The sequence below is a fragment of the Colobus angolensis genome, unplaced genomic scaffold, assembly GCF_000951035.1.
Source record: "Colobus angolensis palliatus isolate OR3802 unplaced genomic scaffold, Cang.pa_1.0 Scaffold259, whole genome shotgun sequence".
Classification (NCBI taxonomy): domain Eukaryota; kingdom Metazoa; phylum Chordata; class Mammalia; order Primates; family Cercopithecidae; genus Colobus; species Colobus angolensis.
The window spans coordinates 1,810,158-1,826,151 of record NW_012115810.1 but is presented as its reverse complement, the minus strand read 5'-3'; positions in this window follow the sequence as shown (position 1 = coordinate 1,826,151).

Here is a 15,994-nt window from a genome sequence, read left to right as displayed (position 1 = left end):
AGTGTGGTTATTTTCACAATATTGGTTCTACCAATCCATGACCATGGGATGTGTTTCCATTTGTTTATGTCACCTATTCTTTCTTTCAGTAGTGTTTTGTAGTTTTCCTTTTAGAGATTTTTCACCTTCTTGGTTAGGTATGTTCCTAGGTATTGTATTGGACGGGATGGGATGGGATGGGATGGGATTGTATTTTTTGCACCTGTTGAAAAGGGATTCAGTTCTTGATTTGATTACTAGCTTGGTCATTGTTGGTGTATCACAGTGCGACTGATTTGTGTACATTGACTTTGTTTCCTGAAACTTAGCTGAATTCATTTATCAGATCTAGGAGCTTTTTGGATGAGTCTTTAGGATTTTCTAGGTATACAATCATATCATTTGCAAACAGCAACAGTTTGTATTCCTCTTTACTAATTTGGATGCCCTTTATTTCTTTCTCTTATATGATTTCTCTGGCTAGGATGCCCAGTGCTATGTTGAATAGAAGTGGTGAAAGTGTGGGCATCCTTGTCTTGTTCCAGTTCTCAGGGGAAATGCTTTCAACTTTTCCCCATTCAGTATAATGTTGGCTGTGGGTTTATCTTAGGTGGTTTTTATGACCTTGATTTATGTCCATTCTATGCCAGTTTTGCTGAGGGTTTTAATAATAAAGAGATGCTGGGTTTGTCAAATGCTTTTTCTGAATCTATTGAGATGATCATATTGCTTTTGTTTTTAATTCTGTTTATGTGGTGTATCGCATTTATTGACTTGCATATGTTAAACAAACCCCACATCATTGGCATGATTATGGCTTATTATCTTTTTGATATGCTGTCAGATTTGGTTAGCCAGTATTTTGTTGAGAATTTTTTGTATCTATGCTCATCAGGGATATTGGCCTATAGTTTTCTTTTTTTGTTACGTTCTTTCCTGGTTTGGGAATTAGGGTGATACTTGCTTCATAGAATGATTGAGGGAGGATTCCTTTTTTTGGAATAATTTCAGTAAGATTGGTACCAATTCTTCTTTGAATGTCTGAGCTAATTCAGCTGTGAATCCATCTGGTTGTAAACTTCTTTTTTGGCGATGTTTAAATTACTGTTTCAATCTTGCTACTTGTTATTGGTCTGTTCAGAGTTTCTACTGCTTTCTTAATCTGGGAGGGTCATATTTTCCAGGAATTTATACATCTCCTCTAGATTTCCTAGTTTATACCCTTGAATGATCTTTTTTATTTCTGTGGTATTGGTGTAATTCTATGGTATTGGTTGTAATATCTCTCAATTCATTTCTAATTGAGCTTGCTTGGGTCTTCTCTTTTCTTGGTTAATCTCACTAATGGTCTATCAATTTGAAAGGATAAACAAAAGATACATGAAACATATTGTTTATCCTTTCAAATAAAAACACCTCTTTGTTTCATGTATCTTTTGTATATTCTGTTTCAATTTCATTTAGTTCAGTTCTGATCTTTGTTATTTCTTTTCTTCTGTTGGGTTTGGATTTGGTTTCTTCTTGTTTCTCTAGTTCCTTGACGTGTTACCTTAGATTGTCCATTTGAGGTCTTTTAGACTTTTTGATGTAGGCTTTTACTGCTATGAACTTTCCCCTTAGCACCACTTTTGCTGTATCTCAGAGGTACTGATAAGTTGTGCCACTATTGTCATCCAGCTCAAAGAATATTTTAATTTCCATCTTGATCTCATTGTTGACCAACGATCATTCAAGAGCAGATTATTTAATTTCCATGTATTTGTATAGTTTCAGGGGTTCCTTTCGGAGTTGATTTACAATTTTATACTGCCGTGGTCTAAGAGGATACTTGATTTATTTTGATTTTCTTAAATTTATTAATTTATTTTGATTTTCTTAAATTTATTGAGACTTGTTTTGTGACCTATCCCATGGTCTAACTTGGAGATTTGTTCCATGTGCTGAAGAAAGTAATGTGTATTCTGCAGTTGTTGGGTAGAAGTTCTGTAAATGTCTGTTAAGTCCATTTGTTCTAGAGTATGTTTAAGTCCTTTTTTTCTTTTTTTCTTTTTTTGAGATGGAGTCTCACTCTGTCGCCAGGCTGGAGTGCAGTGATGTGATCTCAGCTCACTGCAACCTCAACCTTCCAGGTTCAAGTAATTCTCCTGCCTCAGCCTCCTGAGTAGCTGGGACTTCAGGCACGCACCACCACGCCCAGTTAATTTTTGTATTTTTTTAGTAGAGACAGGGTTTCACTATGTTGGCCAGGATAGTCTCGATCTCTTGACCTCATTATCTGCCCGCTCTGGCCTCCAAAAGTGCTGGGATTACAGGCATGAGCCACCACTCCAGCCTTGTGGGTTTTTTTTTTTTTTTTTAAGACCTTTTTATTTTTTTCCTTAGACTGGGGGTGCGAGGGGCATGATCTCAGCTCACTGCAACCTCAACCTTCCAGGTTCAAGTAATTCTCCTGCCTCAGCCTCCTGAGTAGCTGGGACTTCAGGCACGCACCACCACGCCCAGTTAATTTTTGTATTTTTTTAGTAGAGACAGGGTTTCACCATGTTGGCCAGGCTGGTCTTGAACTCCTGACCTCAAATGATCCACGTGCCTTGGCCTCCCAAAGTGCTGGGATTACAGGTGTGAGTCACGGTGCCCAGCCAAGTCCATTATTTCTTTGTTGACTTTCTGTCTCGTTGACCTGTCTAGTGCTATCAGTGGAGTATTGAAGTTGCCCATTGTTATCGTGTTGCCATCTGTTTCATTTCTTAGGTCTATTAGTAATTGTTTTATACATTTGGGAACTCTAGTGTTAGGTACATATATATTTAAGATTGTGATATTTTCATGTTGGACTAATTATTTTATCATTATATAATGTCTCTCTTTGTCTTTTCTTACCGTTGTTTTAAAGTCTGTTTTAGCTGATATAAGAATAGCTTCTCCTACTCGCTTTTGATTTCCATTTGTATGAAATATCTTTTTCCACCCCTTTACCTTAAGTTTATGTGAATCTTCATGTGTTAGGTGAGTCTCTTGAAGATACAAGATACTTGACTGGTGGGTTTTTATCCATTCTGCTATTCTGAAGCATTTAGGACATTTACATTCAACGTTAGTTTTGAGATGTGAGGTACTGTTCTATTCATCATGTTAATTGTTGCCTTAATACCTTGTTTATTTTCTGTTGTTATTGTTTTATAGACTCTGTGAAATTTATGCTTTAAAGAGGTTCTATTTTGGTGTGTTTTGAGCTTTTGTTCCAAGATTTAGGACTTCTTTTAGCATTTCTTGTAGTGCTGGATTAGTAGTGGTGAATTCTCTCAGCATTTGTTTGTCTGCAAGAGAATTTCTCTCTCTACCATTTATGAAGCTTAGTTTCCCTGTATATAAAACCCTTGGATGACACTTATTTTGTTTAAGGAGGCTGAAGATGGGACCCAAATCCCTTCTGGTTTCTGAGGTTTCTGCTGAGAAGTTTGCTGTTAATCTGATAGGTTTTCCTTTATGGGTTCTTTGATGCATTTGTCTCACTAGTCTTAAGATTCCTTTCTTTGTCTTGACTTTAGATAACCTGAGAACTGTATAGCTAAGTGATTATCTTTTTGCAATGAATTTTTCAATTGTTCTTTGAGCCTCTTGTATTTGGATATCTAGATCTCTAGCAAAGCCAGGAAAGTTTTCCTCAATTATTCCCACAAATAAATTTTCCAAACCTTTAGATTTCTCTTCTTCAGGGAGAGCAATTATTCTTAAATTTGGCCATTTAACATAATGCCAAATTTCTTGGAGGCTTTGTTCATTAAAAAAAAAAAATGTTTATTTGTCCTTGTCAGATTGAGTCAATTTAAAAACCTTGTCTTCAGGTTGTGAAGTTCTTTCGTCTACTTTTTCTAGTTTATTGTTGAAACTTTCCACTGCATTTTGTATTTCTCCAAGTGTATTTTTTACTTTCAAAAAGTCATGATTATGTTTTCCTTATGATAGCTATTTTTCTGGATAATTTTTCATCTATATCTTGTATTTTTTAAAATATTTAAGTTGGTTTTCATCTTCGCTGGTATCTCCTTGAATGACTTAATAGTAAATCTTCTGAATTCTTTATCTGGCAATTCAGAGATTTCTTCTTGGCTTGAATCCATTGCTGGGGAGCTGGTGTGATCATTTGGAGGTGTTGTAGAACGGTGTGTTGTCATACTACCAGAAATAGTTTTCTGATTCTTTCTCATTTGGGTAGATTAATTCAGTGGAAAGGTCTGAAACTCAAGGCCTGCTGTTCAGATTCTCTTGTCCCACAGGGTGATCCTTGATGTGTTGCTCTTCCCCATGCCTTAGGGATGGGGCTTCCTGAGAGCTGGACTACAATATTTGTTATTGCTTTTCTGGGTCTAACCACCTGGTGCGGCTATTAGGCACTGGGCTGGTGCTGGGTGATGTCTGCAAAGAGTGCTGTGATGTGATCAGCTTCGAGTCTCCCAGCTGTGGATACCAGCACCTGCTCTGGTAGAGATGGCAGGGAAGTGAAATAGACTCTGTGAGAGTCTTTGGTTGTAGATATTTAGTGTGCTGGCTTTCTTGAATGCTGGTTATGCTAGCAGTGAAGTTTTCATGTGTACAATTTCAGGACCTCTGGTTAGCCAGGATGTTGCAGGCAATGGAATTTTCTGTTGTATTCTCCTTCCTGGGTTCAGGGTTATTTGGTCCTGTGTTGCTGTAATGTCCTAAGTTGGTTGGCCTCCAGTTAGAAGGTGGCATTTTCAATAGAGCACTAGATGTGGGAGTAGTAGGGGGCTCTAAACTTGCCCTAAGATGACCAAGGTAAGTATTTTGGTTTCTCAAGTTATGGGCAGAGCCATAAAGCTCCCAGGAGTTTCTATGTTTTGTGTTTGGCTACCAGGGCAAGTAGGTAAATATCATCCAGTGGGGGCAGAGCTAGGCAGGTCTGTGCTCAGACTCTCTCCTTGGGTGGGGCTTGCCACAGCTACTGCCAGGGATGGTGGAGTCATTCTCAGGCCAATGAAGTTATGTTCCAGAGGGGATCTTGGCTGCCTCTGCTGTGTATTATAGTTCACCAGGGAAGTGGGGATAGCTGGTGGTGAGAGGCCTTACCCAGATTTCATGTAGTTGGCAAGGCTGGCCTCACCCCCACAGTGCCCCACTATGAGCTGCCCCACTGAGAAAGCAATCAAAGCTTTTGGACCTCGCCCCTCCTCTCCTGCCTACTCAGTTGGTGGCAGGTCCTGCACTCTTATGCTTGCTTGCTTGTATCCGCAGCAGCTCCTACTTGTCCCCTGGACTCTACTCAAGAAAATTTGTGCCCAGTCGAAACCACTACCAATTTCTTTTGGGAGCATTCTTTGCCCCATGACCCCTCCCCAGTTCTGCCTGCTGCCTTCTTCATGGGCCCCTGTGAGGTACAGTCAAGGATGGCTTCCCAAGGATTGAGCTGGAGACTGGGAGTGGCATTCAAGGCACTTCCCACTGCTACTTGTACTTTTATAGTTCTTATGACTCCCTAATCCCATTGTATCTCTAGGTAAGGTGAAATTCCTATCCCATGGTCTGGATTTTCAAATTCCCCATGGGGATGTGTTCAGAGGTAGATTTTCCCCCTTTCACAGTTTGGGAACTCACAGTTTTTCATCTGTTTCACAAAATTTGCAGTGGCATGCCACTTCTTTAAAAGGATCTGTGAATTCTTTTGGTTTTCCTAGTATATTTCTGGTGTGGTTCTCAGAGCAGAAGATCATGGGATGAATCTCCACATGCCATTCTATCCATCCATATGGGAGCTACACATTAGCCCTGTTTCCTAGTCACCTTCTTCTTTCAACACTGCTCCCTTTCCTTCTTATTTTTTTCTCCTCACTGGATAATTTCAAATGACCTGTATTTGTGTTTACTATTTTTTTATTCTGCTTGACAATTTTCCTATTGATACTCTCTATTGTATTTTTTACTTCATTCATTGTGTTCTTGAGCTCCAGAATTTATGTTTTATTCTTTCTTATTTTTATCTCTTTATGGACTTTGTCCTTTTGTTCATAAATTACCTTTCTAATTTTTTCAAGTTACCTATTTGTGTTCTCTTGTAGCTTGTTGAGCTTCCTTGAAATAATTCTTTTTTTCTGACAGTTTATGATCCCCATTTCTTTAAAAATCTGTTACTGGAATGTTGTGTTCCTTTTGTCATGTCATGTTTTCTTAATTGTTTGTTTCTTGTAGCCTTGCTTAGATGTCTTCAAGACTTTATTGACTGGTTTTGTGGGGAAAAAAAGCTTCAGTATGAGTGGGTGTGAGAATACTGTCTCAGTGTAATGTGGTGGTTCTGACTCTGGTGAGGGAAGAGCATAGTCCCTATGTAGCTCCATTACCCAAGGTTAGTATTGGCAAAGACATCAAGAATCTTCAGTGGCCAAGGCTGTGGGTTTCTACAGCAGCAGTGAGGACTTTGTGGGTCTCTGATGGCAAAGACTGCTAGGATGCTCCCAATCTCTCTCTCTCTCTCTCTCTCTCCCTTTTTTTTTTTTTTTGGTTTATGAAAGATGTCGTGGCCAAGAACATTCTTCTTGGCACCAGTTGTAGCTTCCACACATGCTCACATTGGCAGTGTCACTGGTGTCTAATATGTGACAACTGTGGAGTGGCCATTGAGCCAGGGTCTTGAGGGCAGGCTCATGTGGAAGGATTGAAGCTCCAGGGTCCAGAGCAGCAGTAATGCCAGTACCCAGCATGCCAGCACCCCCACTGCAATGTTAGTAACAGTGTGCAAGACATGGATGCCTATGAAGCAGTTTGGGTGTGGGGTACAGAGTGCAGGCAAACAAAGAGACGTAGGTCCTGAATCCAGACATGAGAGCTCTCACAGTGGCAGTGGCTTTTCTTTTCTTGTCTTGTCTTTTCTTGTTTTTTCTTTCTTTTCTTTTTTGAGATGGGGTCTCACTCTGTTGTCCAGCCTGGAGTGCAGTGGCATGATCTTGGCTCACTGCAACCTCTGCCTCCTGGGTTCAATCTATTCTCGTCTCAGCCTCCTGAGTAACTAGGACTACAGGTACCCACCACCACGCCCAGCTAATTCTTGTATTTTTAGTAGAGACAGGGTTTCACCACATTGGCCAGGCTGGTCTCGAACTCCTGACCTTGGGATCTGCCTGCCTCAGCCTCCCAAAGTGCTGGGATTACAGGCATAAGCCACTGTACCTGGCCTAGCGGTGGCTTTTCTGTCCTAGGCATGGACTGTCATGTAGTGGCCACAGAGTTGGGGTCCAGAAAGGGGGTGTGTGTGGAACAACCACAGTTCCAGAGTCTGTAATGCAGATGGCCTGATGCATTGATAACTCTTTCACCTGCCATGTGTGCGCTGCAGAGTAACTGTGAAGCCAGCATCTTAAGCATAGGTATACACAGAGTGACCATATCTCTAGTGTCTAGGGCACATGCTAGCACAAAGTGGTAGTAGCTTCAGTTTTTGAGGCACAGATGCACATGGAAAGTCACAGTTCCAGGGTCTGGGGAGTATGCAAAGAGTGCAGGGCATGGAATTGTCTCAGAGCAGTGCAACAGCGATTCCAACTCCTTCCTGGAGCTAAAGGGCAGAGTAGTGTCTCTCTCTCCAGGGGGTCTGCAGTAGTAATGGCTGTTATTACTTCAGTGGTAAAAGCTGATGATATCTTCTGTGGGGCAGGCCACTGAGGTCTGCACTGATGAACACTAAGGGCACTCAGCAGGGAGTTCAAAGCTGCCACAGGTGCTGCCTTAGCGGCAAAGGCTGTTGGAGTTCTCTGCAAAGCAAGTCACTGGGCACAATAGTGGCACCCACCATGTGGCTGATACTGAGAATTCTCACTCTGCTACTTTGTTCCTAGTCATCTCTAGATGTCTCCACAATGCCAATTTCCCCAGCAATCATATCTGAGTGGTTGTTCATTGCTTTATTGCTCCATTGTATTGCTGCAGGTTCTTAATTGGATTCTTGAGCCCTCCTAAAGCTATTTTCATTTTTTGATAGCTGTCTAATATCTGGTTTTTGTGTGGTGGAATGAAGGCTGGTATCACCTGTTCCACTATCTTGCTGATGTTGCCATCATCAATTATTTTACATATATCTAAATAATCATTAGAAAGGTGTCCTTTGTTTATCCTATTTCTATTTGTTGTCACTTATCCATGTAATATAAACTGTTTATACTATAATATTATTTACTTTCCCCTACATTTTTATTTTTAATAGCTGTATAGTATACTCTTTTTGGATTTACCACATTCTATTTAACCAATTCTCTGCAGGCATATGCTTAGGTTATTTATTATATTTTGACATTAGAAATAATATAATGATAGGCCGGGCACGGTGGCTCAAGCCTGTAATCCCAGCACTGTGGGAGGCCGAGACGGGCGGATCACGAGGTCAGGAGATCGAGACCATCCTGGCTAACATGGTGAAACCCCGTCTCTACTAAAAAAATACAAAAAACTAGCCGGGCGACGTGGCGGGCGCCTGTAGTCCCAGCTACTCGGGAGGCTGAGGCAGGAGAATGGCGTAAACCCAGGAGGCGGAGCTTGCAGTGAGCTGAGATCCGGCCACTGCACTCCAGCCTGGGCGGTAGAGCAAGACTCCGTCTCAAAAAAAAAAAAAAAAAAAAAGAAATAATATAATGATAAATATGTACGCACTTCTTTGTGTATATTTCAATGACTTTTAGGATAATATTTAATAAATAAATTAATGAGTAACAGGTTATGCACATTTTTAGGCCTTTGATATGTATTGCCAAAGTGCCTTCCAAACAGGATGCATTAATTTTCACCCTACCAACTATAGACAAAAAATTTCCATTTTCCTGGACTAACAGTTATATTGTGTATTATTTGGGAATTTTTGATAGTTGATTCTATTTTTTTACTCTCCTTAGCTGGCATTTGTTAAAATGACAAATAATGCTAAAAGATTATTGATAATGTCAGTTAGGAAATGTACAGTACTCAAAGTCAGAGCATATTAAAGCCCTCAGCATCTGCGTGCCATTATACATAAGGTATTAAGTGATTATTTATTTGTCCATTTATAAAACATATTGTAGAAAGATTAAACTGGGTCCTAAAAGAGACAGTAACCTGTGTTATACTGAAGTATTTATTATTACAGCATATGTAACAGATAATATTTGTTTACATTTTTAATAACTTACATTTTCAGCCAAGAAAATCTCTGAGGATAATGCTTCATTTATAAGAGTGTCCCTGCAAAAGACAACATAATGTAATCACATATTACCAACAATTCCATGACAACGATGCAGTGGTTTTAAAATGACTTCCAAATAAAGGCTTAATTATAGCAAGCTATAAAAAAATTAAACAAGATGCAATAATGGCACTAAAATTAAATTAAGGAAAAATAGCACAGTACATAGAGATGTGAATAGAAATGAAGATCCTGAAACTAAATACCTGGCATATTGTCCATTATGTTCTGAAATCCCATTGTTAGAGTCTAATTGCTCCTTCCTCAGAACTCACAATGTTGCGTACAAATGAACCATAGGGCTACACTCAATAATCAGAACTGATTCAATATATGGAAGAAAGAAGAATCTTGTCATTAAAAGTCATTCATACTTTTTTTATTCCAGTGAGGTTGGTAGGGAGTGGAGTTGTGTGAGCAAAATCACATTAGTACAAGATCAGGAACCACATCATCCTATCCAGTTTTTCAATGTAACATGCATAGCATTCACTAAACAGGCTGAAAGTATCTAAATGGCAACCTTTCTTATGGTTTGGAAGCTTTTTTTTGAATTAATATATATTTTAGTATGTAGATATCTGGTACCTCATGGTCCTAAAATTTTTATTTTTTTTTTTTTATTTTTTTTTTTTTGAGACGGAGTCTCGCTCTGTCGCCCAGGCTGGAGTGCAGTGGCCAGATCTCAGCTCACTGCAAGCTCTGCCTCCTGGGTTTGTGCCATTCTCCTGCCTCAGCCTCCCGAGTAGCTGGGACTACAGGCGCCCGCCACCTCGCCCGGCTAGTTATTTTTTGTATTTTTAGTAGAGACGGGGTTTCACCGTGTTAGCCAGGATGGTCTCGATCTCCTGACCTCGTGATCCGCCCGTCTCGGCCTCCCAAAGTGCTGGGATTACAGGCTTGAGCCACCGCGCCCGGCCTCCTAAAATTTTTAATAAAGTGAGGGAGCCATGGTGAAAAAACTCATAAGAACTTGGTGAAGTACAATCAGGAATATATGATAGAAAGCAGAAAGGTATATCTTTATGTTAGTATGTTAATAGCTAAAACACTTTTTCTAATATGCATGACATGTTTCTGCTTTATGAATGTAGAAACCTAGTAATATCAACCTATATTTTCACAAAGCTGCCCTTATAAAACGAAATAAGGTAACCCTTGTTAGTCACATTGGATTCAACCAACCCATAATATATGAGATTTGAGCTGATCTGACTGCCCTCTATTTGTGAACTCAGTCTTCTTATGGCAAATACACTTTAAGTAAAGTTTCTAATGATGTTTATTTTTAAATCACCTCTGGAGTGATAGAAGAAGGTTTCAGACAATGTGAGGGAAACTATGGAAGATGAACTTGTACTATAGTATAAGAGGATTTAAGAAAATGTTATTGGTTCAGCTGGATACATTCATACGATATAACTAAAATGCAAACTCCAAAAGGAGGGCCAAAACTATAACTTAGAAAATCATTTGGCTACAATTGACTTTGTTATTGCTTCTCAAAAATGTACAGAGGTGTTTCATACCCCTCTTTTCTTAACTGGTTTATGACAAAGGTCCATAATAATTATCTCCATTTTATAGTTAAGTAAAATTCAATGAAAAGCAAGTGACTTCTCTGAGACATTTTTGTCTTAGGTGAAACCAGAATACGTTCTGTTACTTGATGCCACAATGTTTGTAGCTCCCAGATTCCCCTGTGTCACTTATTAAAGTAAGTTTCCCAGGACCCAACATAGGCCTTTTGAATCAGAACCTTCAGGGAAGGATACTGAGAAAAAGCATTTTATTCAAGGATCCAGGTGATCTTTATCAGAAAGCTTTGGCAAACTTTGCACTGTGAACTTAATGCCATCAAGATCAATGATTTGACCTTTATGGGAAGCAAGTTTAAAGTCAAAGTGTACAACCTCCAATTTGAGGCAGTCAAAAAGGCAAGATATAGCTTTTCTCTCATAAGATCCCGTCATCATTAACTCAGCCTATAAGCACATGTTTTACAAAGTTTGACTTTCCTAACTCAAAAATTCTTGCCTATGGAAACTGACCTAACAAGAAACAACATTCAGTTTTTTCCCAACTTTATCATTGAGAACAGTACTACTACTAACACTCATTGAGGATGTTCAATGTGTATGTTACCATTTTAACTATTAAACTCACTTAATAACTTTAACAACCCCGTAAGTTAGGCACAATTATTAATATTAACCCCATAAAGAAACTGAAGCAGATGTGGTTAAGCAACTTTCTCAAGATTATACCACTAATAAGTGCCCAAAGCACAATTTTGAACCAAAAGGTAATAGTGCCAGGGGCCATGCTTGTGTTTAGAATTATAATTTCTGATGCACCCAAATACCCTAAATTTTGTAGAGAGAATTTAATTTCTAAAAAAAAAGAGAGTTCTAAATGTGCAAAGAAACTTTTCCCAATAGAAAACACTAAAAAATTTTGGGTAAAAAAGAATGTCTGAGATAGTGGGGAAAATAAGAGATTTCCTCAGAGGCAAGGAATCACAAGAAAGTCAGTCCACAGTAGCAAGGAAGCCTTGAAGCTTTTTGCCTTGAAGGCATTTGCTGACCTGTCACGGTCAAAGGTGCCATTATGAGAAAACAGGGCAGGGCAAAGCTAGGAACAGAACTAGTTAGAGGTAAGATAATCTCACAAAGATGGGACCCCTAGAAGTATAAAGCCTTCTGTCAGTGACCTAAGAAACAACCTACCACTTTAAAGAACACTTGCCTTTTTTAGCTTTGCTTCTGGGTAAACTTAGGAGAAAAGCTAAGGAGGAGAAGTTTCCCCAAAAAATTTCCTAATTGTAACTCTATACTCACAGGGTTTGGGAACTGGAATTCCAATTCCTATTTGGCCCCTGAAAATCTCAAGGCAAATGTTTAGTTTAAAATATACCTCAGCTAATTATTTCTCCAGGTTCCTAGTATAGGCATATACAAATCTACTATGGAAAATCCATCTTTAAATCCAGTTCTCAAAGAATTACCACGGATAAGATTTCAAGACTTAAAAACACAGTTTCATAACTGAAACTGTTCCTTCAACATATGGTAAGAAGCCACCAAGAAAGAGTGAAAGCAGAAACAAAAATATTTCACAATCATACTTACAAAGACTGAAGGTATGTGAACTAACAGATACAGAATATTAAATTAGAATATTTAACATATTTTTAGAAATAAAATATAGAGTTATTCCTGTGATGAAATGGACATTGGGCAGATTTGGAAAGATATCAAATAGAATTTCTGGAAAAATAAGATGTATTTATTGTGTAAAGAAGATCATGAGATAACTAAAAAGAACATTCAGACAAAGCTAAAGAGAAAATCATTTAATTGAAAGATTCTAAAAGTAGGCAGATGTAAGACAGACTAGATAAAAAGAAACAATAATTACACAGACAACTGGTTTTTCAACAAGAACAACAAAGAGAAAGAAGCTCAAATATTGTCAATCAGCTAAATAACTGGAAATATTGAATTACATATTTAGCAGAAAGAATATTCAAAGAAGAAAAAATACATTTTTTTTTTAATTAGGAAAATTGATTGTGCAAAGGTAAAAGACTCTCATGAAACAAAATCCTTTGGAAGACTAAGGCAGGAGGATGGCTAGAAGCCAGGATTTAGAGACCAGCCTGGGTAACAAATTGAGACCCCCGATTCTAAAAAATATTTCTTAAAAATCTAGGCAGGCACTGTGGCACTCACCTGTAGTCCCAGGTGCTTAGGAGGCTGAGACTGTAGGACCACTTGAGCCCAGGAGTTCTAGGCTTCTGTGATCTATAATTATACCACTGTACTCCAGCCTGAGTGACAGAGTAAGATCCTGTCTCTAAAAAAAAAAAAGAATTAAAAAAGAAATTCTCAAGGATGTACTTCCTTCAGGAAGAAATGTCTGAGAAAAAAAAAAAACAAAGCAGTTGGGGGAGGAAAATGTTAAACTAGATATATTTACTCTATAAAACTATAATGAAAATAACTACTTTGTGGTGTTGGTATAAAATCAAGAAATAATAAAAATCCCATACAACAATAGCATATTAAAAAGCAGGTGATCAGATTTAAAACATGTAAATGCTAGCAGCATTTGAAAGAATGATGAAGATTTTATTAACTGTTGATTTTGTTAAATTTAACACACATGATTAAATATCCTAAATTAATAAAATTTTAATGTATAACTTCCCAATTGATCAAGAAAAGTGTAAGAGCAATTAACAACTGTTATCCAAATGTTTTTGATGGAGAGAATCTTCTTTTATTTCATGCTTTCTTATTTGTTTCCATTTTGTGGATGTTAATCAACATTTTTACTCTTTTTATTTTTATTGTATTGTATTGTATTGTATTGTATTTATTTTGAGACAGAATTTCACTCTTGTTGCTCAGGCTGGAGTGCAATGGTGCCATCTCGGTTCACCGCAACCTCTGCCTCCCAGGTTCAAGCAATTCTCCTGCCTCAGCCTCCCGAGTAGCTGGGATTACAGGCATGTACCACCATCCCTGGCTAATTTTGTATTTTTAGTAGAGACAGGGTTTCTCCATGTTGGTCAGACTGATCTCAAACTCCCAACCTTGAGTGATCCACCCACCTCGGCCTCCCAAAGTGCTGGGTTACAGGCGTAAGCCACCACACCGGGCCAAGTTGCTGTTATCTTGAGGTCATTATTTACTTCAGCATAATCTAACTTATTTTGAGTGATTCAACAAAGAAGGAACTAAACTGCTATAATTTCAACTGATATGATTTTCTGTAAAGAACAGACACGACCTGTTATAGACAAACTATTGGAATTTAAGAAAGAATTTTCTTAGGTGAAAAATATTAGAAAGTTCAATATACAAATATATGAAAGTTCAAATTTATGTAACAGAATGACTCAGAAAGTGTCATTAATATAAAAGTAAATTACAAAAGCATTTAAAAAATAAGGTACTATATGTAAATCTTAAAAAAGAAATGAAAGAACATTATGTAGAAAATTAGAAAATATTATTGAAAGACATTAAAGACCTAAGCAAACACAGAAGTACACCATGTACAGAGATAGAATCAATTTTGTAAAAATATGAATCTTTCCCAAATTGGTCTATAGATTGAAGGTAATTTCAACCAAATTGTAGGCTTTTTTTTCTAATGGAGGTTAATTAACTGATTCTATTATATATATGGAAGATTAAAGAGAAAGACTATCCAATTTACTACTAAGAAGTGCAAGATAGAGGACTTTCCTATTAAGTATCAAGGTTAAGAATAAAGTTAACATGTTTAAATCAGTGTTATACTGGTGCATGAATAGGTAGGCCTATGCAATAGTGGAAGTAAGCACCAAAAGAGCCTCGTGAGTACATGGAGACTTAAGCAATGAGAGAACAGGATATTCAGATAGGTTGGAATAAGTAGACCATCCTATAATTGGTATACTTTTAATTGGTTATCCACACAGAGATAAATTAAAAAAAAAAATGCTACTTTAAACCTACACAAAAAAATCATTTACAGAAGAATTAGAAACATATATTACCAAAACAAAAATTTTTGTATTTTAGAGAAAACCATTATTTGGTTAGAAAGTATTTTTTACATAAAACACTAAAGCTCAAAATATAAAGGAAATGTAAAATTAACCTTACTTAAACTTATATTTTATATCCATTAAATGACACCATAAGAAGAAACATGCAAACTATAAGTAGTACTGCGAGAGAGTAACTGCAAAACAAGAGACACAGAATTAGCATTTGTCATATATAAAGAATTCCTCCAGGTTAATAATAAACTCTTAGGAAAATTGAGCAAAAGTTGTAAACAAACATTTTTAAAAAGATAAACAAATAGCATGCCAATGTATTAAAAAATTATTCAACCTCCTTAGTAATCAGAGAGAGGCAAATTAAACCTGTAACAATATGCTATATATAATCCACTCACTCATTAGGTTGATAACAATTAAAACCTCAGTAAATATTAAGGTTGACTTATTTAGAGTAGAGATCTCTCACATAAGGCTGGAACTACTAAATAGCATAAAACGTAAAACAATTGGCGTGAATTAGCTAGTAAATTCAAATGTGCACATATCCTTTGACTCAGCAATTTTAATTCTAAATATATAGCTTAGAGCAACATATTTTATACATAAACACACACACACACACAGAAAGAGAGAATGAGAGAGAGAGAGACAAATAAATATAAAAATGTTCACAACAATATAGTCATACCAAAAACAAACACATTTTTAAACCTGGAAACAATCTAGATGTTTACCAAGAGTATAATGGATTAAAAATATGTGTTAAAAATTAGATTATCATTTGAAGTGAAAATGAATGACATGAGGATTTACAAATGGATAAATCTTTTTAAAAATAAAGCCATTATGTTCAATGAAAAACAGTAATTCATCAAAAGATATAGACAGTACTTTTCATGTCTGTTAAGTTCAAAAATAATAAAAGGTAAACACATATTATTCCAGGGTGAGTGTATATGGACAAAATAAAGACAAGCAAATTGTACCTGTATGTTTTATGTACTTTTTATGTAGGGTCTATGATATGGTTTGGCTGTGTCCCCACCCAAATCTCATCTTGAATTGTAGTTCCCATAGTCCCAACATGCCGTGGGAGAGACCCAGTGGAAGGTAATTTAATCATGGGAGCATTTAACCTCATGCCATTCTCATCATAGTGAGTGAGTTCTCATGAGATCTGATTCTTTTATAAGGGACTTTTCTTCCTTTGCTTGGACCTTCTTTCTCCC